Below are 27,519 nucleotides of genomic sequence, written 5' to 3' on the forward strand. Positions count from 1 at the left end.
TAGTAACAGCTGGAGCCATTAATGCAGTGACTTTCTAGTTGAAGAATGTACAGTGCTGACTTTTTTGATTAAATGTGCAGTATATTGGAATTTAAGTTCTGTTTTTGATTTATACAACAATAAGTGATAAAAACACTTTTTTCAACAGAGCAATCGATCCAAAATTTTTAAAACCCTCACATGGCTGCTCACAGATTTAAAGGCAAGAAACTGGGTAACACTTTCAGTGATTACTTAAAATCATTTCAATGAATGAATCTAAGAAAATGCAGATAAAAATCAGAAATTTGTTTATAAAACAGATATTGGAGTCTTTCTTGATTATTGTTTCTTGAAAGCACTAACTCCTCTTTTCTGAAACGTGCTAAGTTATAATGAAGAGTCATAGAAGGGGTTGAATAATAATCCTTGAACAACTTATTTAATGAGTCTTACATAATTACTTTTACCTTGTAGATTTTTTTTCATTGTTTTCAACCAGTCCATCCAGGAGAAGTATGAATTGGAAGAAATTAGAATTCTTATTAAAATTACTAAGATAGCATAGTTTAAAAAGGGGAGTGTTTCCTGAGACTGTAATATGCCTTCATTTGCAAGAATAAAGGGGAGAGATCCAATTTATTTAGTGTTCCTTGATGTATCTTTAAAAAAAATGGATGAATTCAGGGTTTTTTGGAGATGTGTTTGGTTGGAGGTGGAAGATGGTGCTCAAAATGGCAGAAAATTTAATAGAGAGACAAGATGAATGTGATTCTGAACCAGTGAAAGTACAGCATTATAAAGTAGAATATAGGCTGGTAAGAAGGTCTTACATAGTAGCTGGCAATCAGAGATACCAGCAGCTTTTGTATAAATGTATAGAAACTTCAATCAGAAATAATAGTTTGAGTGTAAATTAAGGAACTTGAATTATACAGATGTTGATTTTAATCTCTTGATTAGTTCTGAATCACTTTTGGAAAATCATTAACTACAGATATATACTTACATTGACAGTTTGATCTACGATTTTATGTTGATGTGAGACTTTGATAAGTTGTAATAAAATCCATAGTAGAATGTAGTATTGAGGTGAATTCTTGTACCAGTAAAGGCTCATGTAAAAATAAGAGTAATAAGAAACTGAATTTCTGTTAAGAACCAAATAATAATTGTACTGAAATGGCAGAAAATCCAGTGAAAAAGATGATAAATAGAAGACACTTATTTCTGAGAGTGGCCTTAACAGTTGCCCAGGAAAAGAATAACTTTGGCCAGAAGAAGAGCTCTTGGTATGGATGGTTCAGTAGCAATAAAGAAATGCCTTTGAATCAAAAATGTCTGTTCAATGTATGAGGAAAGAATGTAGCAGGCAAGCAGAGGGGAAGAGGAGAAAGCAGAAATGCTTTTCTGTTCCCTATCCCTTGGTGATCCCCCATTCCCATTGTGGAGAGGAGGTGGAAAATGGAGGGTGGGTGGGGAGTGAGGAAGGTAAAGATCAAGAAGTAATGCATGTGGTTTCTTTCTTTTTCTGTGTTGAATGACTAGGACAGGCTTTTCTCCATGATTTACTTTGTAAAAATCTGCTTTATATTAGTAAACAGAAATAGTAAATAGTACTAGTAGATGCAATAGTAAATGTTAGAGGAAGTTTCAGTGCAAGGTACAAAATATCATTTGCATCTCTGAAATAGAATCGTAAGCACATAATTTTCCAGTAGTATTCTGAGACTGAAGTAGGCTGTGCTTGGGATTTCCATTCCTTTTGTTTTTTTTTGGGTGGTGTTTTTTTGGTTTGTTTGTTGTTTTTTTTTTTTAATTATATGGTTGTCGTGGTTTAAACCCAGCCAGGTAATTCGTTCGCTCACTTTCCCCCCTTTTCTTGCCCTCCCCCTGCTCTCGGAGGGACGGAGAGGAGAATCGAAAAGAATGCAACTCCCACGGGTTGAGATAAGAACAGTTTAGTAACTAAGGTATAACACAAATCACTACTGCTACCACCAATGATAATAATGATAAAGGAAATAACAAGGGAAGAGAATACATCATCTGGGATCGCCCCCCCAGCCCGACCAAGCTCTGACCGATACCTCCTCCAACCCTGCAGTCTCCCAGCCCTTCCGGCTAACTCCCAGTCACATCCTGGGCATGACGTGCTGTGGTATGGAATTCTTTGGCTAACTTGGGTCAGGTGTCCTGTCTCTGCTTCCTCCTGGCTCCCCCTCCTCCCTGGCAGAGCATGAGGCTCACAAAGTCCTTGGCCAAACCAAAACATCGCTTGTTATCAGCTCTGTTCCTGAGCTGAAAGTCAAAACACTGCACTGCACCAGCCACCAAGAAGGGGAAAAATGACTGCTACTGCTGAACCCAGGACAATGGTTTATTTTAATCGGGGCTCTTTCTTCCTGTATAGGGGAAAACTTGGCTTCTGTGACACCTGTTACAGAAGTGAAACGGAATTTCATCCATTACTTGCAACATTTGGGCTTTGTGTGGAATGGTGTATAGACATTTGAGTTAGATAAAGAATACATTTACTGAGTTTCTTAATTCTTTTATCTTCATGATCAGAGGCATTAAAAAGTAATAATAGCAATGATGATAGATCAAGAAGGTCAAGAAATTATTGCCGTCAACAAAAATAGATTTTATACAGTTACTGGCATCATTGTTCTTGTTCTGACTGTTGTTTGTATCATGTACTGTTAATATGAGGAAGTAAAAGCTCCTTGAGTGGAACCTCTATCTTCTGTGTCTGTGACCTGAAGAGGTAGGTAATGTGAATAAGCTGCCCAAGTTCTACATTATCAATCAATCAGTTTCATAGGACTCGATAAGGGTCTTTACGTACAGATTGCTGGTCTTGTCATGGCATCCAAACACTTCCTTTCTCTTTCAGATTTTGCTAATTTGAGTTATGTTTCAGATTTCTTTTCTGCCATGTGCAGCAGATGGGAAATGACAGGGAGCCCCCATCACAATGTTAAATGTCTTCAGACACAAGAAGGACAGTTAAAACTCTTCCACACCTGCTTTAGATCCATCATCACCCCTTGAACTGCCTGACATGCTGATTGTGTGGGCAATCCAAATAGGTGCCGTACCCTGAGAGCCAGCAGCCCCATTTCCAGAGGAGCCAGGTTTTCAGAACAGCTTCAGTTACTCTGCGCAACTCTTTTGCTTGCTCTATTTTTAAAATGAGATTCTTTGTGTCTGTCACCTCCCAGCTACATGTAGATTGTGTGTCAGGGGGCTGACACACAAAAGGCCTCAATCTCTTAAGAACCTGCCACCAGAACACCTAATAGACTGTCAGTTTGAATGTTTAAATGAGACACAGCAAGGGAGGGGAAAATGCTTTTAACAAAAGAATGGTAGACTAGGAAAAAAAAAAACCCAGCTTCACTGACAAGGTAACTGGAGATGTAGCACTTGCAATAGAAGGGAGGTGTTGATGAATGCATTACTAACAGGTGAAAAATGGTGCTTGGATTAGGGCTACTAACAGGAAATACAGAAAGCATTTATGGGTATAAAATGTAGTTGGTAAGGTATCAGGTTGTGATTAGAATTACATTAAGCAGATTGTCTCCTCTGTAGGATTCAGTGTTGTCTTGTCTACCCTTGTGATGACTTGTTTGAGCAATATTTTAAAGCTACATCTGTGTGTGTAGTACAGATTTGTGCATAACTGACTCCTCCAAATTAGTGTTTGTGCATCTTGCAGATGCTTTATGCCAGTACAGGTAGGTACATCTTCAAAACTATACATGGCATTATTTGGTTAGAGATTCAGAACCTAATTCCTATATGTCAACAGCATCTCAAATTGCTTTGCTCAAGAATGAAATGGGGAAAGGTTAGAAATTGCAGGAAAAGTTTTGTTCTATTTTGTGCAAGTGATATAGCTGAGCATTGCCACTATGAAAGCACATTTGCTTTGGTACATGTTTCTTTTTCAGTAAAGCCTATTTCTTGAAAGCTGTGAATTATATTTGATCCTCATTTTTTGTTTGCCACATATGCCATTTCTTCCTGCCTAGAAATTATAAGCAAATACTATTTTATTTTATTTTATTTTATTTTATTTTATTTTATTTTATTTTTTATTTTTTTTAATAACTAATTATAAATAATGAGCTCATACTCTGTTCAAACAGTTTCACAAAGTGGTGGGTTTCTCTTGGACTGTATGTTTGACTGTTGTTCACTGATGCTCAGAGATTGGTTACATAAATTGCGTGTTATTGTTTCAGTTCTAGTGGCTGACAGCAATCAACGGTAGCCTGACAGCAGTCAGTGGTTACAAGCAGTGGGAAGGCATTTTTGGCATGGGTAGGAAAGCACTGCGTAATCAGAAATGAGAAGTCTGCTGGAGGAAAAGTTATCCTCCAAGATGTATGGGTATGAACTTTTGTTCCTATGTGTACAGAAATGTGTGTGAAAAGGAACATACACGGGTGAGAACTACTCAACTGTCATGATGTTGAGAATGTGCCACAATTAAATCGTATGTTGCTTCCTCTTTATGATTATCTTTCTTACTTGATGTGGTGTTAGTACTGTGGAGGTGACTGCAATCTCTCCCATGTGACTTCTTCATCACCTCACATCATAACTGGGTATCCAGTTCAGTCATAGCTTGGGGCAGTTAGAAAAATGTTTCCAAATTTCATTTTACAGGGATGAGTGCTCTATAGATAATTGTATAGAAATTGCAGTATTGCATCTGATTTTAAAAAGGAATGTTTTAATACAGAAGGCTTTTAAAGGGCACCAGTTCCAGAATTGCAGCCTTATGACAGACTTCTGGTATTTGTGGAAGTCAGGTGGGTTTGGAAAACCTGTGTGGGCTCCCTTTTTAAAAACTGTTTTGTGTAGTGTTACTGAAAATGTACTTGAAGATTATTTTCTTTCTTTGTTTTTTTTTTTTTTTTATGTGCACCTTTTGAAGGGGAGAGAACTCAAAAAATAATTGATTCTCTAGTCAGAAAGGGGTGGTGAAAAGTTGACGTCTTGAAAATTCAATTTGATGGTACCTAGCAGTTTCAAGATGTGCCTTCTTGCCAAGCTGGAGACTTATGTGGATTAGCTTTGTATTAGTTTCCTGATTTTTGTGGTGAGATTTCTCTTGTTTCTTTTCTTTACAGTATGAATATAGTCATGAGTGTGTCTTTACTTTAAAAAATACAGGTATGCACTTAATATTGTGATCCAAGATACTTTATAGTATGTATGAAATAATAATAAGGGAAATATAGAAGTTTTCTGGCTTGCTTGAGAACAGGCATATAGAGCAACCATCAGTGTTGGTGTAATGTAGCATGAGTTTTCTTTTCCTGTGTCTTATTTCTGTCTCATTACTGGGAAGTCTTTAAGATAACAGGATTTTCAGCACACTAAAAAGTCCTGTAGGATTACAACTGAAACTTATTCCTACACACACTACCTCATTATAGCAGCTTTTTCTGATTCCATCTTAAACCTGTTCACTCATGAATAGTACTGCTACCTTTAACTCAGTTTAAATGTGCTAGGTGCTGTCACAATTACTGTGACAGGCAGTGATCCTGGAAGCAGAAGGTAGAGATGAATCTCAGACTTAATGCAGGATTAAAGAAGCATGGCAGCCATTAGTCAGAATTACTGTTAATATGCAAATGTAAGAGGCTGTATGGAAAGGAGAAGGGCCTCCAGCATTTTTGTCTGCTCTGAACTTTTAACATTTCCTAGTATGATGTTAATATTCAAAGTAAACGTATCCAAACTGATCATTTATTTTTTTTTAATTTTATGCTTTCCCAGTGTGTGTTCAGAATGAGCAGTCTAATAAATTCCAGCATTGAAGTTTGGGCGTATTAGAGGGAAAATAATATGAAATTAAAATATATACATTATGGTTTTATATACAGCTCTGCAAGGAAAATGCAAGTCAGTTTCTCTACCTAGGTTGCTCCCATAATGCCAAATATCAGCGGTGACCAACTTACTTTGCAGTACATCATGCCTAAGACAGGAGCTAGATGCCGTGGTAATAAAATAGTTGCACTTGGTCTATTCTTGTACTACTTGTTACCAGCACCAGAAGGGTTTTCATTGGTTCTAGACAAAGTTTTAGACTTCAGAAGTAGGTGAAGCTATATTTCCTCAGCTAGAGCAGTCCCGTGCAGCTTTGTCCAAGCAGGTACAGGACTGTAGGAAAAGTATTTTTGTTGCAGTGAGGAGTTTGTTGTTGTGAGACAAGACAGACAATAATGTTTCCAGTTTATTGCTGTTTGCTGTGTGTACAAGTTGGTTTTAAAGACTGAAGTGGCAGGTTGGGAATGCAGGCAGAAGCTGTTGGTACATTCTCTAATGACTTAAACCCTGTTTAAAATGTAACCTAAAATCCTCACAGGATTTCTTTCCTCTAACTTGGTTGCAGACAGAATTTCTGTACAGATGCAATGTATGTTAGATCCTAAATACGTATTTATTGACTGGAGAATCCAGCTCATGCTCTGTTCTGTGCTATATCCCTTTTTCTGGCCACCTAGTTCTGAAAAAAGATTTCTGTGCTTGGAATATTGTTTGGGCTGTGAGCACAGAACATGAATCATGCACTTGAAAGGACTCTTTTCAGATGTGTTTACTACGAGAAGGCCATTTCTGAAAATGTTTGGCCTCAGGGGAAAGATTTCTAGGAAGTTAATTAGCATCCACATGCCACTTCATGGAGTTGCTCTAAACTGTCAGGCTTGTTTGAGTGTCCCTCTATACCGCCATAGGTTGATGTGTGCTGGAGAGGAAGAGCCGCCCAGGCTCTCAATAAATGATCTCTGGAGCTTGCAGTAAGTCCAAGCTTTTGGCTGTTATTATGCATTCATTTTGGAAACTCTAACCGAAGACACTTCTGGTTTCTTCAAGAAAGATGGAAAGGTCTGTTTCTCCCTGAGACAGTAAAATAACTTCCCAGTGCTTGGTTTTGTTCCATGATGTTTTTCAATGGAAATTGGACTGTTTTTTTTAAAAAACAAGTGGCCAGAAAAAGAAACCATCATAAGTGAGTCACTGTCTCTTTCTTCCTGCCTAGCCCTGAATGATGGATCCACTCATGCCTTTGGCTACCTGTTTTGCTGATAACTTGCCAGTAACCAGGTGGCAAGTCCCATGTTGCTGGAGGTTATTAAACAAACAGTTTTCCAGATGGCTATAATATCACATCTTTAAATAAAAGTACACAAGCTTAGTGTCAGAATCTTATTTATGGAATGCTTTTGGCTCTTGGAACTGCTTGTTGAAATTGTTGTAAGCCGTTTGGTCACTGAGAAGTTATTGTGTATTACTGTAGACAACAAGCTGTTTGCATTAATTAGCAATCAAAGCATATTGCCAAATGGGGAATAACATGTCTTTGACATCTCTGCAGATCCTGGTAACTGAAGCAGTGCAAAATCATGGATTCTCCTTTGCTGCATGTTTATAGTATGAACTTCCAGTCCATCTGCCCATATAGCCATCTGTGAAATCAATAGGGCAACAGCTGGTAGAAATAAAACCTAAGGTTGGAGAAACAACATACGAAGGTGCAAGGGAGTTTGTAAGACACTGCCTTTTGCAGTAAAAGGAGCTTTTGTGAGCACTTTGTTCAGTTTCCAAAAAAGAACTCTGAATATTGTCTTGCTCATAAGCATGGTCTTTTCATCATTTAAGGAAGAGATGTAGTAAGCATGATCATGAGTAACTTCAACCAGCTTCAGAGCAACACAGTAAAGCATGATGGAAGGGCAAACCTTCTGAAGACAGAACAGTAAGCTGCCTTAGATGAGGCAATGCGCAGATCACATAGCCAGCTTTCCGCTATCTGAAGGGGGCCTACAGGGATCCTGGAGAGGCACTCTTCATTAGGAACTTTAGTGGTAGGAGAAGGGGTAACAGGTTCAAACTTAGACAGGGGAAGTTTAGGTGAGATATAAGGAAGTTTTTTACTGTGAGGGTGGTGAGGCACTGGAATGGGTTGCCCAAAGAAGTGGTAAACGCTCCATCTCTGGCAGTGTTCAAGGCCAGGTTGGATGGAGTCTTGGGTGCCATGGTTTAGTGTGAGGTGTCCCTGCCCATGGTAGGAAGCTTGGAACTTGATGATCTTAAGGTCCTTTCCAGCCCTAACTATTCTATGATTCTGTGATAACCTCAGAAATTATTAAAATCTTTCCATTCTCTGACTCTTCCACAGTATTTCTGAAGGCAGGGGAGTTAAAGCTGTTTGTCTTAGAACAGCAGTACCTCCATGGAAGCAAATTTAGATGTAGAAGGAGCCCTTAGCTTCAACAGCTAGTTGCGATAGCAATCTATTTATTTATTTCCTGTTAAAAATAGTTGAGAGAGCATGAAAAGACTGGGAAAAACTTTGCAAGAGATCAGGAACTTTGTTCCATGTGAACAAAGAGGAGTGAAGATAAAAAATCTAGACTTGACACTACAAATAATGATGTTTTCCTCTTTAGCTTGTTAACTTTCCCCTTCCCTTGTAAATATGAATATTGTGATATCAAGTGCATTCTAAACAGCAACTGTACATATTATACATTGAGAAAATCCTGACATTCTTAGTATTTCTTGTGTAGAGCTGTCTTAATTCCTCATCAAAGCTTTTTGAAAGCGTTCTTCTTATTAGTGAAGCATCACATGAAAAACTTGAAAGAAAGAACCCAAAGTAGTCTGGACCTACTCTGTGGCAAAATCATTCATATGGAGGGTTTAAAGGTTTAGAACTCTGGAGCTTCACATGCCTCCTTCCTTGGCAGTCCCAGCTGCAAGTTTTGGTCAGGTGTTCTTGCTTGCCCTTGTCTGATGACCAGAGGAATCTTTGTTTACAAAGATTGTCAAGATGTGTATGTTTCTTGGAAAAATGAACTGTTAAGAATCAAATTAATGTAGAAGCTTAAAGTGGATTTAAGAATTATCTTCCTGGACCTATGCAAAATAACTGCATGTGTCACTGTGAACTGCTGTGCTGCTGTGGTGGGTTGGAAAAAATTTCTATATGTGTTTTGTAGTGCGAGTGGTAAGGCCAGTTTTGACTCCTGTGTGCGTATTTGTACCTAGCTAGTAAACATGGTTATTTGAACCCCAGCTGTGCCTGTGTGGTTTCTGCCTATTCTTTTGTGTTGCTTACAGAGCAAAGACACAATGGGAGAGAGGAGGGAAAAATACATTCAAGGCACATTAGTTCTTTGTGTTTCAACTTTCCTTTTTTTTGAGGAATGCATGTATCAGGGAATGCATTTATTCATTTATGCTATGCTTAAGAATTAAAAATATTTGCTACTAAAATTGCCAGGTTCCCCGAGTTATTAAGCACAGTATAATGAACCCTTTGCAGAAAATAACTAGAATGTGATCTATGTCTGCAGAGGAAGCAAAGGAGCAAAACACATTAAAAAATAAATTAATGTAATGCAAAATAACCTTAGTTCCACTGCAGAGAAATCTATAATTGCACTGATCTTGTTAAGCTGCTCTTCCAGAAGATGCCACACATTTTATGCGGAAGTACAGAATGATGATGAAGTGTCATTCAAAATTAGGATCTTTCCTAGTCAGTGTTTCACACATATATTTCATGTGTGCACGTAAGGGCATTTCAGTGAAGCAAGATATATTCTAGGCAGGGAATCTAACAAACTGCTCCCACCAGGTTTTGGGGTATTTCTTCTGAGTTTTGGCTTTTTTTTTTGCCTTTTTTTTTAACTTTTTTTTTTAACTTATTTTCTTAAAGATGTATTTTTTTTTTCATTTACTTTCAAAGGACAGTGCACTGATATAATCTTTTAGGATCTTATTCATGCCCCCAGGGTTACACTGGAGGTCTTGGCTGCATTCTCCGCCCTTAGTGGCTTGTGAGGGACAGGTATGGCTAAATTGATTCTGGAACAACTGAACAAATTTCTGTGATAAGATAAGCAAAGCCAAAGCATCTTCACCAAAAGGTATAAATTCAGCGTAACTGGCCAAAAACCAACAAAAATTCTCCTTTGCTGTGCTGTCTTCCCGGACAGCATCTCTTCTAGAATGTTTTCCACAACTTCAGAGAATTCATAGGCCTTAGCAGCACAGGACGTTAGTTACAGATTTGAGACTTGGTATTCTTAGACAGCTGCTTGGGAAAACTGGTGTTCTGTGTGTTCCCAAAGAAAAATGCACCTGTGAGCAGAGGGACAGTGTATGATGATGAAGGCCATTTAACTGGGGATCGTTTAGAGGGAGTGTTCTGCCAGTAATGCATACATCTGAAGGAAGATCATGGATTCAGTCAGCTTTCTTGCCTGTTCAGGGAGATGTATACAGCCATGTAGGTGCTTATGAAGTCTGAGGAAATGTCAAATGTTTGCATGAGAGGTTACAGGGTAACTCATCACCACAGTGGCTGCAAAACCTTAGTAGTAGCTGACAAGAGTGGAAGGCACAAAGGGGGGAGACTGGAGTGGGCAGGGTGGGCAACTTTGATCTTGGCACTGGCTGGGGCCATTGTGTTTGGGGTAGTTGCTGTATTGGGAGGCTGTCCTTGCAGGTGAAGCAGTACTAAAAGACATTTGTTTACATGCATAAGTAAGCTAATCAAACTGTCAGCTGTACCTTGATATTACAGACATGTATTCATAAAGAGAGGTTGAATTAAGAATGCTATAGTACCTGGAAAACAGCACCTCGTTCTAGGGCTTGTAAAAGAAGAGGGGCTTGGGGATTTAATTTTCCTTTTGTGTAAGAACTGTTTGCCTTTTGTTATTTTGGAAAAGAAGTTGGACATTTTCAGAATAACTTCATTTGCTCACTTTTTTGTTCTGTTTGAACAATGAACTAAATTAAAAGGGAAAAAGAAAAGTGAAATAAATGGATTTAAAAATGCTTCCAAAGTAAACAAACTGAACTTTTAATTTCGGTCAAAGCAAAAGTTGTAGGCTTTGTTTCACTAATTTATGAAGGTGCTCTTTTTACTAAAGGCATGCTTATTTGCATGAAGGCTGAGTTGGAAAGGGGGAAGGTGGGTCTATGAATGAAGTTGAGTGAGATGATTTCAGCTTGCCTGGCTTTGGTTCCTTGTGGGGAGCAAGTGTTGCTTATGTTACTGAACCTGTTAATTTCATTGTTCTGTAGTTCTGCTTTTCCTCAGAAAGTTCCATCAGATTTATTCAGATGTCCTCTTGGATAAAAAGCCACAGAACTAGAGAGAAGTGCCCCCGCTGACTTGCACTGTGGAGCGGATGCAATTTTGCTTTTGAAGCTGGTATGATATTTTAACTGTATATCAGTGTAGTATTTTGATCTTATACTAATCTTCTTGGTATTGTTCTTCAGACAGGAAGATTTTAGCCTTAAACAATTAACTCAATAGTTGAGATATTTTGTAAAACCAATGCCTGCATACTTTTGTTCCCCTTTAGGTTTTTTTCTTGTCACACCTCATTGCAGTGAAGACAATTTATTCGCTGCTCTTTGTAGCATATGTTGGTTCGGCAGTGAAAATAAGATGTCATTTTCAGTGTCTCATTTGATTATCAACATAGACAGCCATCAACAAAATATTTACATCTTTCAGTGATGATTATGGATGAGAATACATAAATCAAGGATGCTTTACATTTTATAAGCTAAATTGACAAAGAAGAATTGAATCTGAAGGTTTGTTAGGATTAGAAAGTACCAAAATGACTCTAGTGATCTCTAAGCAAGGCAATAACCACTGGAAACAGTCAAAATCAAGGCTTTATCTCTTTATATTAATTAATTTTCGCTACTTTTCAGTTAATCCTTGCTAGTACCTCCTACTGATGCTAGATGTAAAATAAGGTAAAGTGTACCAGTTATCTTGCTATCTAGACTAATGAAATGCTCAGTACTTTTCCAAAAATTGTTAAAACAAATGGTTAGAATAGTGCTGCTTTGCACCACTGACGTGTTTGGCCTTAGTTCTAACTGTTTGTTGTTGTTTTTTTTTTCTTATAGTTTAGATTTCTGGATTGGGCATATTAGAAAAGACTTGCTGATGGGCAAAATTCAATCTGCTTTTAGATTACCAGCATTGTTAAAACCCCGTTCAGCCATTTTATCTATTAGCCACAGTTTGGCATATCTCTGTGAATTAGGTCATGTTCTTAATTCTTTTATGAGGCCTTCTTCCCTCTTAACTACTTTGAAAACTTTGATTTAGGACAAATGTGTGTTTAGGTATATGCTCTACCAGACGCTGAGTTACTAGACACTTGTAAGAACTTTGGTAATTGCGATGGTGTCTACTTGCTTTAAACCCTTATATATGCTTTTATAACTATTTCATGTTCTCACAGGTGTTTTAATAGCATCCTTAAAAACTGGGGCTCCTTTTTTTAACAAGCCATAAAAATATAATTGTAGAATGGTCAATAGTACATAACAAAAAATGAGAGATTATATTTATTACTCTTAATAGTTCTTTAAGAATTATTCAGCCACTATCCACTATCTCCCATTCAGCAATCCTGTATGCATAGGTACTAACCAGATGCTTCTTGTAAACCAGCTCATTTTTCATTTTGGTGATGGAAGTGCTTTCCCACAATAGAAAAGCGGTTTTCAAGAGCAGATATTTGTGTAATTTGTGATGAAGTACAGTAAACAGACAGTACTGAGTGGCCATCCGTTGTTTGTCATGCTAACCTGCTGGTCTTGTGGGGGGTGTAGAAAAAACAAACCAAGCTGGGTAAAATTACGCATTAAAAATGCCTTTAAAAAAAGCTTTTGCTTCTGTTGTTGTTTTTGTAACCTCTATTTTAATGCCTGAGTTGAGTGTCTGCTGATGGGAAAACTCAATTCATGTATTTATCCTGCTGTTGAATCCGTAAACAATACATGATGTTGGTGCAACCTAGGTCTTCCTCCAGTGTGACTTACTCAAATAATTCTATTCAAAGTGTCATGTTTACTTTGTATACTTACGCTGTGGGCTCAGACTTGTGTGGCTTTGGAACAGCTTCATGGATGCAGATGGACATCTGCATAAATGTATCCCGGCTCTATTTCCTTAAATTGTTTCAGTGTTTCTCAGGGAAGGATGCAGGCTGTATGCTCCCAGGTGCCCTAAAACTTACGCTTTAAGTCAGTATTGTTTTAACACCTCTTCTGAAATGAGAACCTTTCCTACGCTGGGAGTTAAAAAACAAGTACATGGCATCTGAATCTGGAATTTCCTGCATCCAAATAAATGATAGCATAGAGTGAGCAGAAAGTGACATTTCTGAGGGTGGCAGGCTCATATATTGCAAGTATGGAACTTTTTCAGGCTGGTGACCTTTTTCATTAGGGGTGGAGAGGTGTAAGACCTGATATTTTTAACTCTAATCACCTTTCAAAGCATTAAAACCCCCCTTTATTTGGATAAGGAGAAATGCTCTTTGGTTTTGAAATCTTCTACATTTGATTGTACACACCAACTTAGAAAAATCAGGAACTTAGAAAACTTGGAAAAATTACTACAGAGCCAAGAATGCCAAGAAAGCCAAGGATTTCCCTGAAATTATGTAGAATTGGTTTCAATATGCTTTTTTAAGCATAAGAGATTATATAAATATTTCACTGTCTTTAGATAGGAGGCAGCTACTTCTTACTGCTGATAATTGTAGCTGGTAGTTATTGTCAGGGAAATAAAAAATGCCTACTGTCTCTTTTGGTCACAGCTGTCTTCCAGTATGCCCCCTTAATGCTTCCTTTTCTTCAATCAGAGCTGTGTTTAGCATGGAAACACTATGCGCAGTATCAGTATGCCCAACTAGCATCAGTTTTATAAAGTGTCTCATTGATGAGCCACATTGAAACCTGAACTGTTGAGAAAATAAGATGATTTTGGTACAAGACAACTTGTGGCAGGCTACCTTCTGTCCTTCCTGTGGTAAAGTAATGGCTTTTGTCACTTGTTTTTAATTTCAAACTGCCGTGCTGGAAGTATCTATTTCAAAGATTAAGGAAAAGTAAGACAAAAAGAGATTGTTACTTCCCCAAATCAGTTTGATTTCTGTCATTACAAAACAATACCTTCACAGAAGATGTCTTTGAAAATCAGCCAGCACTGTGACAGGTAAGTTATAACTGGTCTGATTATAAATGCAGATATCAGCAGGTTATTCCAAGAGGGCTTTATTTCATATTGTTAAAGCTGTTCTCTAAAAGAAACAGTAATCTTTGTGATGAGCATGGGGAACAATTTCTTCAATACCAATCCAATTTATTTGGACCCTCTGATTGGTGCTTTCGGCTAGATCTCTAAGCGCAATATTAATTATTCATTAAGGTACTTGAAAGGAGAATATTTGCATAGCCATACTGTCAGAATTGATGAGGCTTTGCATATACACCATAGGAATAGCTTTCATCCTAGTGCTAAAACTAGAGATGATACTAATAAAATTCTTTAAAAAAAATCTGAAAACAATAATTTGAAATTTCTCATAATCACAGCACATTTCTTTTTATAGCACCCCCATGTCCTATTGAGAGATCATGAAAATGTTCTTCCTAAAGCTGGCCACGTGGGTATAGAATAAAAAGAAATCAACCCCAACCCTCAAGAACCTTTGTATAATAAAAGGTCATAATGGGGATAATAGATGATAAAAAGGAAGAAAGAAGGTTTGTATGAGTTGCAGGAAAGAGTAAGCCTAACATTTAATATGTCCACCTGGAAACACACATTAGGTGTGCAGAGGGTCACTCCTGTTAAGGAGCAGTTATATCAAAAAGGCAAATAAAAAAAAAAATTAAAATATCATGGTGATGGGGAAAGCTGTGAAGTGGCTGCACTATGAGTTGGCTGTAATTCCCACAGCTCTCTTTCACATGAGGGGACCAGGCTGGACCATGCTTGAGCTTCTAATCTTGTCTTATTCCTTTCTCTCAGACCCTGAGCTGTGCAGGGGTCTTAATCACACCACCAAAAAAAAGAGAAAGGAGTGACTTGCTCAAGTCCTGAAGTATTTTCATTCCCTTTCTCAGTATCCAGTCACAGTAGCAATGCTCAGTTACTCTGTATGAAACACTGACTGGTTCATACTTTCAAAAATGGCAACCTGGCTAGCAGGGAAGAAAAGAATCTTCCAAGTTCTTGAGCTCCAAGGTCTTAAATTTTGGTAAACATTGAACTAGAATTGGTTGGTTTGCCAAAAGCAGGCTTAGCAGCCTCTGAAGTAGATAGCTAAAACTCTCATATCAGAGAAGTGAATTTTTGCTCACAAGGATGTAAGAATGTTTGTAGGACCATCTTTCAGAAGGTGCTGACAGACAGACAGCAAAAAGCTGACCCCTTGTTAACTACTACTCACGTTATTTCTTTTGCTGAAGCAATGCGAGATTCTAATTTTGTTGCTGAAGTTCTGCTTTTGCAGTTACTGTTAAGGTTGCATTGCCTGTACCTGCCTGGGATCCGACAGCAAACAGTCAGATCAGTGCCCTGGTCTGTGATCTCAGAAAGATCCTGTGCTCAAAGAGGGCATCGTAATGAGCATGTGTCCTGTACGTGGCTTACTTCTGCATAAAGCTTTATCTTTCACCAGCCCTCTTTCCATATTGATATCAGCAGAAGCGTAGCCCAAAAGGTTATATAGCTTTCCCTTTTCAGAGTTAAAACACTGGAAATGTCAACAGTGGATCAAGAACTTTGTGATTTATTACATATCCATCTGCAGTTTTAAGATAAAAAGAGAAGTTATCTTAAACTTTAAGATAGAAGTCTTAAGATATTGTGCTTTATTTAAAACCAAAGGTCTGAACTGGAGAGTCATATGCATACATGACTTTCTTGCTTATTTTTAAATGAGCTGAACTCTGCGCCTTCATGATAAACTTCAGCCACAGTTATTAAAAGCAGAAGGCAGAAGGCTTTTTAAAGCTCATTATTTTAAAGCCAATGGAGATAGATGCAGACAGCTGTATTGCATTGCATACTTAAAAAAAGATTTTTACCTGCATCTGTATGAATTTCTATGCACCTCTATGAAGAGTAAGCTTTTTTTACTGAAAACACAAAATTATACCAGAAACTGTTTACTAAATAAGGGATGAAAACTACAGAAATGGTTGCACAATAACTTCAGTGTTTATGCATTATGAATTTATTTTTAATTTGAAGTTTAATCTTACTTCAGCACTTTTTGAAGCAATCATGAATTTGGAATATTAAAACCATTTGAAAACTATGGTACTCCAACAACCTCAGATCAGTTTTAGTATAAATCTATTGAATCTTAAAATGTGTGATTACACCAGAAAACCAATTTTAGTGCAGATCTATGGAGAAACCATTACAATATAAAATGTTATCAAATCAATTATGCTTTCGTTATAAAAATGAACTAAATTAAACAGAAATAATATGCTTAGGTAATGTTGTAGTTCAGAAGCAAACCCAGAAATTAAAATACATAAAGTACTTTAAAGTACATTAAAGACATAAAGTAATTCCTATTACAGTGCCACAGGGTTTTTAAACTCATCTTTTTCATGTCTCAGAAACTGCAGAGCAAATATATTTGATGATGCAAGGTTTGGAAATTTCTTAATATGCCAAGATACAAAAGATCAGAGGCCAGATACTGCAGCAGGTCAACTTTAATTTCAAGTGTGTCTGCTTTTGTACCTAAGTCTAAAGTTTGCAGTCTCATGGAAGGAATTTGGATGTTCAATTTGCATTGTAACTAAGGGCAGTTCAGCATCTTGCTCCCTTGAGAGTCTTTGAAAATATGATAATCTTATCTAAAATCTCATTTGCTTTGTTTTTACCTTTAACGGTTTTATACACAACCTGAGTATTATTAAAATGCCCTTTAAAGTGAGCCTGACGATATTGGGATTCCATTTCAAAACAAGGGATGAATATAACTGAAGTAATTAGGAGAGAGAGAGAGGAAGAGAAGCTGTCTGTAACGAATGTTAGAATGAATGTTAGAAAAGGCATCTCTACAAGTCCTGTGCTAGAATCGGAAGGCACCAAACAATGGAATTGGAAAAATGCAATGCTACATTAGAAGAGAATAAGTATTTCATCAGTATTCATAACATATGCTGATATTCTATCAGTGAAATGCTGTTGTAAGCATCAGCCCCATTTGCATGCAGAGCAATGCTCTCTTAAATAGCAAAATAAATGAGGAGTTAGTCCTGATATGAGAAATGTTTCAGACTGTTTCCTTACATTCAAATTTCAGCAGCCTTGATATGATTGCTGATTTCTGAATTCTTAAAGAAATAACTGAGATAAAGTAAGTAAACACAAACAAAATAAAAATAAATATTTCAAGGAAGTTTTGGTAATAATTTGGGATTTCATCTGATGCAATATTAGACCTCAAAGTTGTTACTCTGCATGTTCTCCTTATCCTTTCCCTTCTCCCTTTCCCCTCTGCTTTCTCTCAACGTAAAACTTTTAGAAAAAACATGCTTCCACAAGATATTGCAATATCTGAAATATCCAAAACATCCTGGATCACCTGTACCTGGGCTGGACAATGTAAACTGAATTTACCTATCTGATCCACATTGATTGAAATGTACAAGCCAGTTGTTTGTGCCAGTCCTACTGGCTGCACATCTATGCTTCTCTGAGAAGAAACATTTTTCTTAGGTATTTCCTCATCCTTGATCCATTTTTCTGTGGGCTCCTTTTGTGGCTAAAATCATCTTGGACTTTGTGCAGACGTATTAGGTTAGTATCATCCTTAGCTTTTACTCAGTCAAGACTTATATTAACTACCTGGTGTTCAAGGCTGTGCTGATTAGGCTATGGTTGCTAACAGATTCTAATAGCATACTTCAAAATTCAAGCTAAGCTTCACCTGCATGGTTCATTTCACCTATTGAAAGAACAACAACCACTACAGCTGGAATTGAATCTGACATCAAAAGCTACCCAGATGCCTGTTAGGGAATAGAAAAGTGTGAACCAAGTTTACCGGTGAGCAAAAGGCATATGCTTACAAACAAATGCTACAGATCTATCCTTTAGCTTTAATAAAATGGTGTTTTAGGACAAAATCCACCACGAGTACCTAAAGATGTGGCTGTAATAGTGAGCAGCAATTTCAATGTTCCCTTTTGACTGTGTGGTAGAAACATTTATAGAACTGGTATAATTTAATAGAGAAAAGGAGTCAGTTCAGTTTGCATCTGTTCCTTCCACTTAATAGAGACCTACAGGCTAGTACATTAACTTAGGAATTGAATATTATCTTTAAGCAAGATATTTTGTTGAAGAGAATTCAGTTTCTGCTGAGATATTTGGTACATCCTTTCCTGAGGAAGATTAAGTAGATAATTTTTTCTTTTTTTTTTTTTCAACTGATGAAGTTAATGATTGTTTATATGGAATGAAAGAGTTTTAACACCTGTTAACCATCTTGGTGAAATGAGTATGATTTGACATGAGATCATTTGGGTATTTCTGTATGTTCTATACTGTATCTCCAAAGCCTTTACTCCCAATGGAACCTCAAAAGTAGAAATCCACTTTTCTGGAAATAATATGAATGTTGGAACATCCTAATGTTTTGTAGTTGTGGTTTGGTGAAATGTCAGTGTCCAGAAGGGTAAAAATCCTGGATGAAGAGCTTCATCAGGATATTACTACTGCTTTAATTTATAATTAATTTTACTGCTGCCAAGTGTCAATATGAACCCCAGCCCCAGGTATGCCTCAAATCTAAATTCTTATTTAAATCTAACTTTCTCTGGGCCTGTGCTGCCTCCTTGACTTATCTGACATAACTACCAAATGTGACTCGAATGTGTCAAAGTACTTTGATTTGAGAAAAGGAACTCAAAACAACCCAACATGTGAAACATAAGAGGAAATATCTGCACTGAGCAGATTTCCTCTTTAAAACAATAACATTTTCATTTAAATAAACCTGGAAGAAAGTATGTCTGGTCAGCCTGTACTTTGCAGTTTCCACTGAGGATATAGTAGCATTATAATTAACAAATATTTAGTAAGGAAAGGTGGTGGAGTTAACCTCTGTGAACAGCATGGCATATTTTCAGATAAGTGCTTGGGATGTGCTGGGCAAAAAAAAAAAAGAAGGTTAAAATAGTCTAGTCTGCAGCTAGAACAGTCAGTGTTTCCTTCCAGATGACCTACACTTTCAACACTACCCTATTTTTCCTTTCTCTTGGCAGAAGCTGAAGAAAACCACCCATTATTTAACTGAATGCTCGAGAGAGCTTGGTTGTGATCTTTTAAATGAGTTTCTTTGTCAGAAGAATCTGACAGAGTTTATATACTGAAAGCATGTTCCTCTAATAACTTTGTGTAATGGTACTGGTATGATGGTCTCTGTTGATGCCTGAATCTATCTTGCTGTTGTTTCCAAAGCCAGCGCTGCTTTGGAACTTTCAGATAACATTTCCATGGCCAATTGACTTTGTGTCATCATGCAGTAGCAAGTTAAATAGGTTAATTAGTTTCTGCATTTATCGTTACCGCTTTACAGCAAGTACTTATCAGTATTTGAACAGAAGGAACTTAAAATCACAAATGCAGTTAGGAGTCAAAATACATGTGGGAAGGAGGGCATTTTCAGGAAGAGCTCTCTTGTTTGCAGTACTGACTAGTACTCGCAAATAGAATATATCTAGAAGTTACCTCTTAGTTAATGCTGCTGAGCTGAAGACTGTCTGTTCATTTTGGTAGACATGGAGCATGATGGTCCTTCAAGGGACTATTTTACTGGTTCTTTAAAATGCTTAAGACAGTGTTGGCACTGCTGTTATATATTCTTTTCTCCATGCCCCCTTTGCAAGTGTGCTACTAGGTGATACTGTGTCTTTCTTTGCCAGGGTCATTGTAACCTCTGCAAGATTAGGGTTCTGTACTTTTCTAGGTTACAGGACTCTCAGATTGTACAGATCTCCCAAGCCACTAATGCTGACATAGGTTATTTTTTTTAGCTATCATAGGAGATTATTTCCTATTCCTTAAATCCATTTATTCAAGCAAAATCATAGATTAGTTAGGGTTGGAAAGGACCTTAAGATCATCCATTTCCTCCCCCCTGCCATGGTCAGGGACACCTCCCACTAAACCATGGCACCCAAGGCCTCGTCCAACCTGGCCTTGAACACCACCAGGGATGGAGCATTCACAACTTCTGTGGGCAACCTATTCCAGTGCCTCACCACCCTCACAGTAAAGAACTTCCTCCTTATATCCAATCTAAACTTTCCCTGTTTAAGTTTTAACCCATTACCCCTTGTCCTATCACTACAGTCCCTAATGAAGAGTCCCTCTCCAGCATCCCTATAGGCCCCCTTCAGACACTGGAAGGCTGCTATGAGGTCTCCATGCAGCCTTCTCTTCTCCAGGCTGAACAGCCCCAACTTTCTCAGCCTGTCTTCATGCGGGAGATGCTCCACTCCCCTGATCATCCTCGTGGCCTCCTCTGGACTTGTTCCAACAGTTCCATGTCCTTTTTATGTTGAGGACACCAGAACTGCACACAATGCTCCAGGTGAGGTCTCACAAGAGCAGAGTAAAGGGGCAGGATCACCTCCTTTGACCTGCTGGTCACGCTCCTTTTGATGCAGCCCGGGATTATGATCTTACTGAGCTCATGTAAATTAGAAGGCATTATGGAGAAACAGGTATGAAGTAGTAACAGTTTTATGAGTTTAACAATATCATTTTACTATTAAAATAGTAAAACCCAAATGGGAGTAATGCATGCTGTGCATTTTGCAATATATATATAGTTTTTTCTTAAAGTTATCATTTCAAATTAATGCATAATTACAAAAAGATACATTATTTTTTTATATGCAGGTGGCTCATTGGCATTTAGTTTGTTGTCATTTATCTTTAAAATTCTCCCTATAAAATATTTTTAGGTTTATTTCTTTCAGTCTTTTCTGTTGAAGCTGTTTGTTCTATGAATAATAATTTCTGGAGTCAGGTCTCTACTCACCTGCAGCACAGCTGAACTCCCCAAAAGTCTGCACTTCTCTCTGTGGTACAGTAAATATCTTTTCAATCTCATCCTCTGAGATATGGGAGATTTGTATTTGGTTTCTGTCTCCAGCGTCAAATAAAGGAACCTTTATTCTCTGGGATTTGGAAATATGGGAAACGTAGAAAGTGGTTTTCAAAAGGCCTGCCTGACTATGGATTTGGCCCAACAGGGAAGTTGGATGGTAAACTACCTAACCTCTGAATTCCCATCCTTGGCATGGGAGAAACAATACGCAGCTTAGTATTGAGCAGCCTCAGGTGCTCTGTGCTTCAGTGACTGAAGCGTGAGGGGCTTTATTGGCAAAAACTAAAGTGAGGTTAAGTGTGCCTCCAGGGTCTAACAAGGGATCTGAGGGACTAAATTCAGGTTTTGCACCTAGGTGCCATAGATGATGGTACAGAATATGTCTCCTGTGATGAAAGGTGATTAGCTGGTAGTTGATTTTTTTTTTTTTCTAGGTTTGTAGCTCTTTATGATTTTTTGGGGGCATGATACTTTGTTTTTCTTTTTTGTTTTTTTTTTTTCCTGCAACTTATCCTAATGCTTCACATCTGAGTGTGGTATCTGAAAACGCTGTTGTGATGCCAGGAGACATTTTATTTCCAGATTCTGTGTTAACATTTCTGGAAATATTCAGCCAAAGGCAGTAATTAACATACTCAAGCAATCTACTGCATGCATCAGCGAGCTGAAATAGTTTGCTGTATTCATTTCCCTGATTTAATGGGTCTGCCCAAGACCCCTGGAGGATGGTTAAAATAGCTGCCTTTTGATTCTGGCTCTCAGTATTGCTTCTTAGTAGACTGGATGAATTTAATCTGAGGTAGGAGAAAGGCACAGGCAAGTAACCTTGGGAGAAGCCAAGGCATGGCTGTATGTGATAACACATCAGCTGATTTGCCATGAGCTATCTCCTCCCCTTATGGACATGAAGAAGCTGCATGAAGAGTAAGCCTGCCCTCTCCTTTTTATGTAGTGTGAGAGCCTATTCACAGGCATTGTGTAGTAGATAGGCTTTACATCCATTCTCATCTTAATCTGGAGTTTCTTGCCCATATGTCCACATCAACAAGTGCATGTTGATTACTGATGGTCTAAAAATTACCCACACAAAAGAAGTCCTATTGTATTTATAAGTACAGCCATTTAGAGGAAGTGTTTTCTCTCTTCTCATGCAGAATACATCATGCATTGGGAATTATGAGAAAAGTATATGGGATCTAAACCGGATAGAGGAAACTTGGACACAAGTCTAACCAAGAAGCAAAGTTGTTAAAACATAAAGCTTCTAGGCTGTTTCTGTTCCAAAGAAAAATGTTTTATCTTCATTTCCAGGTACTTGACTTTGCAGATTTACTAATGTTCTTTCTTTTGTATGATTTAGTATGTTTTCTTTCCTTGCCTAGATAAATGTTATGATAGAGTCTTTGACTGTCCATGTATTATAGTAAAAAATGTGGGGGCACAGTGTCATATTTCTACAATAACCACTTGCCTTAATGCTGCCCCTCTGATCCTGCATTAGTCAATTTAAGACTCTGTTGCCAGTGAGACGGGAAGTCCTGTCTTGTCCTCTCCACCATTTATCTCTGGCTGCAGATTCCTGTCTGCTTCCCTTGCACTAGCATTAGTATTTGTATGGCTGCTCACTATGTCAAATCAGCACTTCGACAGATGCTTTTTTTCTTATTTGATTTTTGGTCTGACCATAGTCAACTATGGTGCTACATCCTGAATGATCTATATTTAAGTAAGAGTTAAAATTTGTCTTCAGCCCACCCACAGGAAATCTGCAGTTGCTCACACCTCATTCTTAATCTAAAAGGTAAATATTTAAAACCTCCAGTTAGTAAATATCAGATGTAGCCAGCATCTTCCTCTCCTTCCTCGGTGGGCAGGTTTTAAAGGAAGTGACCCAAGGGAAGCAGCCATAAGGAAATGCAGAAAACTAACCTGGGTAAGGCAGGCAGAGAGTTTTGAAAATGAAGGATGCTGGCAGAAACGATAGCCCACTTCCTGAATTACAGATAAGGAATCCATCTCTGAGTCTTCTCACAACTTAGATCACTACAGAATTATGCTGTTGGTTCCTCCAGATTGATTGTACAGTTAAAATGCTGTGATAGCTGGGCCCAGTCTCCTTGCTGGAAACTGCATGAAGCAACTCTGCTCCAGAAATGTGTGTGTGCCTGGCCAGCTGGGGGGATGATTCATCAAAGTCTGCAAAGCAGACAGATTTCGTGAGTAGGAAGACCCCTGTGGAATACTGTGGCTGTGACAGCCTCAAAGTGCCACTCATTCTAGAAGAACCAAGGAGAGATACTGTCTTTGCACTTTGCCTTGAAATCCTTCTCCTTTAAATGGAAACCAATTTAAGTATCATAGCCTCAGGTGTGATCTGAGCTTGAAGAAACTTGATGTGGCTGTGCTGAAACAGCAATCTGAACACATAAGCAGCAATAAATATATTTGGCAGTATACAAGCTCTGAACTGCAACTGACTGTTGAGTTTGTATCTTAAATTTACATTGCTGAACTCTTTAATGACACATGCTTACTCGCCAAGAGGTTTCACTGTCTTGTGAGCCTGTGATGCATCAGCTGAGATCATGGCTGGAGCTGTCTATAGGTCAGCCATGCTGACCTTATCAAAACTGTGTTGGTATAAACAAGGGGGGTGGCTTTCATTTGTGGGGAGTCACTTCTTATTCTCACTTTCAGTTTGGTCAGTAGTACAAGATTTTCACTCTCCCAGGAGAACTGTTAAATACATTCTTACAATAAACTAAAAATGAAAGTTTATCCTCTGTTTTTTTTACTAAGAAAGGTGCATTGAAAGATAATCTGGGTAAGTAACTGTGTGATACCAGGAGTAACACAAATTAAATTACTTGCATCACTTCTAATTCTGCACAGAAGGAAGCTCTGATACGGAAGTACAGGACTGTTGGCAGAGTCTGGAGAAACAGTTCCTTTGCTGTTAAATAGCAACCTTTCCTAAATCTGTTCTTTCAAAAGTAACACAAAAGTAAAAAGTGAAAGCAGGGAGAACTTTATGACTAAAAATACAATCTTGCAGATTGGTCAGTCAAACTATACTAGAGAAGAGAGTGGGATAACCAGAGTTTATGTTCAAGCCGTCGTAACTTTCTGCTCCTCAGGAAAACAACCCTCTCAAAATATCCCAACTGATGGTGCTGTTCATACTCTGAAAGCAATCTATAATGAGGCAATGTGTGGCAACAAGTAGAATTTTGAAGAGTTACAATAGATCACATTACTTTGCAGAAGCTTTAGAATGTTTTAGAGTGCACATAGGTTAGTTAAAGGGCTTAATGAAGACCTCTAGCTCAGAGGAATTCCTTCATTAAATCAGTGGGTGCCATTGTAGCAGGTGATGAATAGGCTACCAGTCTGAACATACATGGCACAGTTGCTAACTTTAAAATGGACATAAGTGCTGAAGTCAAATGCTGTACCAGAGAGTATATACAAGAATACATACATTAACAAGAATGTTGTTGGAATTCTAAAAAAAACCAAACAGTGGAAGTTGAGGGAATGAAACCCAAGACTGGGGCCTTGACTTCTAAGACTGTAATGAAAGAACTATATGAGAAAGTATAAAAAGTAAGGAAATAAAATAATATAAAACAGAAAGGGACAAGAGGACTGAAAGAGAGTTTGAGGACACTTTCATAAGAAAAGGAAGCTTCCACAGGAATATTGCAGTGATCTAGATGAGCCCATTCACACTTCATTCTTTTAGCAAGGGTAAACAGTTCTTGCAGATCTTGTATATTGAGAATTGAAGGAGGAATCAAAGAAAAGTCTAACTTCCTGGGAAGAGTGTTGTGGATAGTATATCCTGTCAACTGAGTGCTGATTAGTTAACAAACATCACGGTTGTCACTTTTGCTTATAAACTGTTCTCTTGGATAAAAGAAAAAGTAAAGGACAACCTTAAGCCTTTTAAGATAAGATATCATAGGGTTTTTAAGCAGAAAAAAATGAAATATTCCTTGGCATCCAGTCTTTTTGGAAACCACCCATCAGTGCTGTAAAATTCATACTACCAAGAAACTATTGAAGAAAGTCCTATTAATTACCTGCAACTCCATAAGATACTACCATGATACTTAGTCCCTTTTCAGCTGAGATGTCAGACAGAAGATATGGACCTGGCAGATAAAGTACTTGTATCTACTTGTTCTTAGAAAAAGACAAATTAGCTATAGATATTTTGCTGCCTATCTTTGCAGCATTTGATAGAGACAGCTATAGATTCCTGCTATCCTGTCTCCGATACGTGACAAGAATATGTCTTTCACATTGTGTTGAAAATGAATTCTTTTAATAGACATATGCATTGCCAGGATATCGTAATGCCTAGTCTATGATTTTTTTCTTCTTTTTTTTTTTTAATATATTTTTATGGTTTTTTTAACTTTTTCCCCCCAACCAGTACGGTTCTATTCTTGCTTGGCTACAGATAAAAGATTAAACACTGTTTATGAAGTTTAATCTTCCTCTGTAGGATGCTTTGACTTCCAGAATAATATGCTCTTCTAGTGTGTGCTTCAGACTGAGTAATGGATGTGAGTAGAATAGTATCAGAGAAGATGGAGAAGCATCCCTTTGTCTTGCAGCTGGAACTGCGGCATTTCATTGCCTTGGAAGTCTCCTTGTGGTAGGGAAAAATGGTATACTGATGAACTGGTAATGCCTTTGCCTCCATGGATGTGGGCAACACACAGAAACATAAACATTTTCTTATCAACATGATCATAACTTTGAAGAATGATCTTTGCTGTTAAGGCAGACAAACCAAATGTTTCCCTATAAATAAGTGAAGATACCATTTTTTTTAATGTGTAATGGTTTTGGGGAATATTTGCATATAGACAATGTTTTATGATTTACATGTAGTTAGGAGATGTGGTATCTGCATAAAATCTATATTTACAATGAATTGAAGATGTGCATCTCCATTTCTTTCTGTGCATCGGTTGGTATATTTTCTTCATTCATATTAGGGAGTTGTGTGATCAAAATTTGCTGAACTGTGGTTTATAGCAGACAATTAACAGCTGTTAAATAGGATTATTGCAGGCTGTTATCTTCACATAGCATTGATTCAAATGCTAATTTCACTCAATTTACTGCTCATAAGGCTACCCTACTGCCAGGTACACTGCACTCATGATGAATGACAAAATTTATCTGAAAAGAATGTAACCTATTTAAAATATGTATCAGTAGATTTTTTTGGCCCGGTTTGCAACTCCTTGACACAGGTGAGAATGCTGTGCATAGCAGGAAGATGTAGAGTCAGGCTTAGCCCAACAGAACTGCGAGAAAATGACATTACCTTGTACTTCTTTGGCTGTGATTATAAACGCTATTTTGGTAATGAAAACAAATCATGCTTTTTACCCTTTGATTGGTTCACCTCTTAAAGAATGCCACTCATGCTGGGAGATACAGTAGAGTAAGAGTAATCTTTGACTGGTGTGCTGTGTCTTAATGCTGCACACCCTAAGAACCGTAGTTTAAAATTCAAAGTACACCTTTTTCATGTGAAGTTAACTATAATTTCCTTCTTCCTATCAACCTTTTCTTCTTCACATAGTGCAGAAATAGCCAACAGCAGATGCTTCACTCTTTCCAGGTTAACTTCAGGATTCAGCAATAATTTTCTAAGCTTTGCTGTTGGGATGATGTTGTTATGGGAAGAAAATATTCCCCTTCCTCCCCTTTACTGTATATTTCTGCTGTCAGCCTTCAGCTGACAGTAGCAGTTGTACATATTGATCCAATCTGACAGGAAAATAATGCCTCAGAAAGACATTTCTGGCGAAATAGGTTCCCTGCCTTAGGTCTCTATGCAGCCACAAGGCAGTCAGTAAGAAAGTACAGGGGTTGGGCATTGGGATTGTTGGTTTGGAGCTGTACAGGTTTAGACTGGCCCCTCAGAACCAGCTGGAAAGTTATAACCTTAAGCTGTGATTTCTCATTAAATTTTGTTTCATCTTTACAGATGGTATATGTGGTCCCTTGGTACCCACTCTAAGATCTTGGCAATTTTTCTTTGACTGCTCCTACACAAAGGAATACTGGGTATTTTAAAGGAGAGCTTGCAAAGTTTATGCAGAAAAATTATATATTAAATGTTATTCTTCTTGCCTTTAATGCTTATGAAGGCAGCAAGATACTGTTAAGAGGTATTTCTCTTAGGTTCAACTTCTTTGCTGTTGTGCCTGTTGTTTGGTAAATCCCTACATATACTGGTCAGTCAATACTGTCAAATGTTGCATAAGAAGAATATGAACTACTGTCTGATTAGGAGTGAAATGAAGAAAGAAAAAAGACTGCCTTGCACTTTCAGATTTGTTGTCTTACAGTGTCTATGGGGAAAATTATCTTTCATATTTAAACATACAAAAAAGTATGTATAAAGCAATGAGCTTCCTGCTACTGCAGTGAAAGGCCATGTAATAAAATGGGATATATTATGAATTCTATCCAGTCTAATTCT

General features: G+C 37.8%; 2 long non-coding RNA genes across 2 annotated transcripts in view; both read left to right on the top strand.

The window, feature by feature from the left end:
• Positions 1 to 27,519, top strand: part of LOC134168723 (uncharacterized) — a 369,372-nt gene that overhangs the window by 57,018 nt on the left and 284,835 nt on the right. The window lies entirely within an intron of this gene.
• Positions 3,267 to 27,503, top strand: LOC134167092 (uncharacterized). The gene is made up of 3 exons (XR_009966069.1): positions 3,267 to 4,439; positions 22,160 to 22,316; positions 25,536 to 27,503. It is a non-coding gene; the product is annotated as an uncharacterized LOC134167092 (long non-coding RNA).

Source organism: Pezoporus occidentalis, unplaced genomic scaffold, assembly GCF_034315485.1.
Source record: "Pezoporus occidentalis ecotype Australia unplaced genomic scaffold, CSIRO_AGI_Poc_V1 ctg11, whole genome shotgun sequence".
Classification (NCBI taxonomy): Eukaryota; Metazoa; Chordata; class Aves; order Psittaciformes; family Psittacidae; genus Pezoporus; species Pezoporus occidentalis.